Source organism: Neltuma alba, unplaced genomic scaffold, assembly GCF_004799145.2.
Source record: "Neltuma alba isolate B1F8T4 unplaced genomic scaffold, ASM479914v2 tig00012769_pilon, whole genome shotgun sequence".
NCBI classification, from domain to species: Eukaryota; Viridiplantae; Streptophyta; class Magnoliopsida; order Fabales; family Fabaceae; genus Neltuma; species Neltuma alba.
Window position 1 is genome coordinate 120,370 of NW_021637179.1, and position 4,303 is coordinate 124,672.

Genomic DNA, 4,303 nt, shown 5'->3' on the forward strand with positions numbered 1-4,303 from the left:
CTGGGTTCCGGACCGTCACCGATTTGGTGTGTTAGTTGCAATTTTCATTGTGACGTGTGCGATCTCCGTCCTGCTTGACACACTTGTAGCTGGAAAATCAGATGCACTGAGCATCATCGCGTATGGTATTCGCCTTGATGTCGCTGTCCGTGTCAAGGATGTCTGAGCTTGGATTCAAGACAGGGTTCTCCACTTTTTTCCTGTCATTGTTTGTCGAAGAACTTCTCAAAATCAGCTGGTTCTTCTTAGTACCGATAGCATTAGTTTTGAGCTTGTTCATCTTTATCCTCTGCTGCAACAACTCAGAATCCGGAGCGCAGGTGAGTTCCATCCTCTCATCACGGTGAATTGTTGACGATGGAAACACCAATGTGGATGTCTTGATTGAGTTTTGCAGCAAAATATTCAAGCAATTGAGCCTGTTACTTGCATTTATTTTATGCTTGTGGATTGTGTCTTTTGCAGCGCCCAGATTCCCGAATGACGGAAGAAGGTTTAGCGCAAAGCCGGTCATCCACGACCATTCAGCAAAATCATAACCAAGAGCAGCCTTCTCAAGCTGTAAGTGATCACCAAAGCGGAAGATAAATATTCAATATTTGGATATAATGCTCTATTCTCCTATTAAATGACTCCACTTATTTTCGCTTTCATACTGATGCATCATTCTCTTATTTTGGACCATCAGCAAAACAACGAAGATGAGGAAAACCGTCCGCTTCTTCTAGACGTAAGTGACAAATCCAATATAAATATTCACATAAATATTTATTTTATTGATATACTTCTCTAGTCACCCATGCATAGAGCTGGTAATACGGGCTCGGCTCACGGGCCCAGCCCGCCAAAAATGGCGGGCTTGGATTGGCAAAATGCCAGCCCGCCAAGGTGCGGGCTACTCCAGCCCGCACCGCTTTCAACCCGCTCCGCCGCGGGCTAGCCCACCGATTGGCGGGCTAGCTCGCTTTTTTTTTTTTTTTTTTTAAATTTTAATTTTTATATAATTTCTAATATGTTATACAATATAATTGAAGGATTTTAACTCCCAAATTTCATATTTACATCTTCTCATCCATGTAATTGCATATATAATACATACATAAAAGATCTACTTAATTAATTTGGATAAGAAAAATAGTCAAATTAATTATTTAGAAAAAATATGTGTTAGTTTTTCTAAAATATCTTCTCAAATTATAAATTAATCCTCACATTATTTTATTATAACTCATTACTCAAGTTTAAAACTCCAAGTCCAATTTTAACATTACAAACTAAGCCCAAACTTATACAAATAATTTTTTTTTTTTAAAAAAAAAAGTTAGGCGGGCCGGCGGGCTAGCCCGCCAACCCGCCTTGGCGGGCTCGGGCTGGCAAAATGCCAGCCCGCCAAAGTGCGGGCTACTTCAGCCCGCACTGCTTTTGGCCCGCACCGCTGCGGGCTGGCCCGTATCCGCACCGCCAGCCCGCATTCCCAGCTCTACCCATGCAGCACACACCGTCAGTGAAGGACAAGGGGTTCTAATGCACCCCTCTCAAATGTTCCTTGAAATGCCCCAGCTTCCCAAATGTTTTTTTCTCCTGTCTTGTCATCATTATTATCGTCATTAGATTCTACATAAATGAATAGAATTTTGATGTTTTATGGACAAAAAATAGTGCAGTTTTGAATTTTTTATGTTACTTTCATACAGACGCTGACGGGAGAAGTTCCACCTCAGGAAAGCACATCAGATAGGAGCACTGAGCAAAATAACGAACGAGCAGAGGAAGATACTCCGTCTTTGCCGGCTGTAGGTGATCAAATCCAATATTGGTGTTTATTTGGCTTGTTACATACATGTTTCAGTCGCGTGTTAATGGTTTCCATTTTTCGCAGGAATCCCAGGACCAAGATCAGGAATCCCGGGACCAAGAGCGTGTTCCATCAGGAGACAACGACGTCACAATCCAAATCGGGGAGACGCAGCCTGTGCGTGAATTAAGGTAATCCAATCCATATCATACACTGTCTATGCTCAATATTAGGATCATGGCAATTATAATTGATCGTAATAGAACTTGCATGGATCATCAAAGAAAGCCAAAGGAAACCCTATCACTACAAGCTAGCTGTTACTCTAACAGAAACTCTGATCAGATAGATGCAGTACTCAAGACAGACCCTAAAGCTATTTCCTACCACAAGATTGTTTTGGATTGAAAGAAAATAATACGGGGAGTGAATTTGATGATGTTATAAATTATTAATAATATAAAAGAAGAAGAGTTTTTTTGGAGCTATCTCTTCTGTTCTCTACTGTGATTTCATTAAACTGAGGGTATGTTTTACAAGAATTTATACATTTTATTTATGACTCGTTATTAGTAGGAGTAGTTTGAGTAAAAGAAAACTAAAGTAACTGGAATAAGCATAGTACTGTTTGTTTGTTGCGCAGGCGTAGAATGAGAATTCCAAACATGTCAAGCCCCGTTAGACGCACCCTTGGGGAGTTGCGGCGCCGGGTGGCCCCCCGCTCTTTTAATTTCCGTTTTTTTTTTTTGAATAATGCCGGGTTTTTGTCTGATTTTCCCAGACGCTAAGGGAGCCTCCAGGGACCCACTTTGATGTTGACACTTGACACTTCTTAAGAGTTGGCATGTAACCGAACACTATGCTTTTTTCTGAGTCGTGTCACCTATGTAAACATTGAGTCGTGTGATTCACCTCACGTGCTTTTCTCTCCCTGCTGCTTTCCAACTGCACATGCATTGTTTACATGTTGCTCCCATTATTATTAATGTTAATGATATTCACAATATTTGTTGCTGCCAGGGGGAAAAAAAAATTATTCTGACCCATAGAATGGCAATACCCATTTTTATGCATTGACAACGGTATTTTCCAATAATTATTTGATGATTAAGTTTTGGTAAATGATTTTCTGACTAAAGCGTGCAGCACAAATATTGACCTTTTATAATATACTGAGGTCTTGTAATAATTTTGTTTATATGTCACAATTTTAAGATAAGATCTTCTCCAAAAATGGAGCGCCGAAGGGCAAATAAATAATCTTAAATAATTATTTCTCATCAAGTTATAGAGCAACAAATTCTCCCATTCAACTTTTGTAATGATCATTAGATTTTAATCCTCCTTCCCCCCCCCCATTCAATGTGATTTTTTAATGTATGTCAAATTCTGATTTTTTTATTTAATTAGAACAATTTATGCTTCAAGTTTTAATATCTTTAATAAAATACTATATCATCATTTTGTATTTTTACTTCATTTTTATACAAATATTAAACAAAACTTCAGTAAAGATAGTTTATTTTTTGTACCCAAACATGAACATCCAATGATACAAACCAAAGCAAAGAGTTCATTCATTCTTCATTATTTTGGACATCACACCTTAGGTTTTGACGAAGAGAATTTATATTCTGTAAAGAATTTCTAAGAGTATTTGAGTAAAAACCAAACCATATTTTTAAAAGTGATTTTATGAGATATTAAGTAAATATGTGAGAAAAGTTTTATCTCAAACTGTATAAAAATATATATTTTTTTTAAAAACCCTTTTAGGGTAATACAAAAACCCCTTTTATGTATGATAAAGTAAGATTTACATTCAAATTGAAATAGTGGCGTGAATCCTCTCAATCAAATCTTCACTGGAATAAAATAGTGAATCTTCAAAATGAAAGCTTTCCGCTGGACGCACTCCACCCATAGCTCAGACTCTCATCTTCATCTTCAAATGAAGAACCAGAAACTCACTCCAATTTCGAAATTTTGCAAGCAGTGCAGGTTGATCAACATTCCTCTACTTTCATGTTACGAGAAGCTTCTTCATCTAACTGCTTACAAATTTACAATTACAAATGTCGATGAACCAAATAAATCAGTATTTACCCTTTCATGCATTGGTGATCTCCTTGTTTATCTATTACTCATTTTAATGATAGGGTGCCTCATCTTGTGGGGCAAGAGAATTCGAGTTTTAGAGAAATTCCAAGGCCCTGTGGCAGCTCTAATGTTTGATGTGATCTGTTTGATCTCCTTGGTGAATGACAAACTTGTGCCTGCAAAATCAGAAGCATTGAGCATTATCTCATATGGTTCATTTGCCTTGATGTCGCTGTCCATGTCAAGGAATTTTGTGCTTGGATTCAAAACTAGCTAGCTTCTCCACTTTTTTGCTGTCCTTGTTTGCCACAGAACTTTTCAAAATCAATTGGATCCTCTTACCCATCGCGTTACTTTTCTGCTCGCTCATCATTATTCTTCACCACCACTACTTAGAATCCCCAATGT

At 38.0% G+C, this 4,303-nt stretch overlaps 1 long non-coding RNA gene across 1 annotated transcript; it reads left to right on the top strand.

The window, feature by feature from the left end:
* The first annotated feature begins 710 nt into the window (after nucleotides 1-710).
* Nucleotides 711-1,981, top strand: LOC114730858 (uncharacterized). The gene is made up of 3 exons (XR_003738862.1): nucleotides 711-730; nucleotides 1,695-1,793; nucleotides 1,880-1,981. It is a non-coding gene; the product is annotated as an uncharacterized LOC114730858 (long non-coding RNA).
* The last annotated feature ends 2,322 nt before the right edge of the window (nucleotides 1,982-4,303 follow it).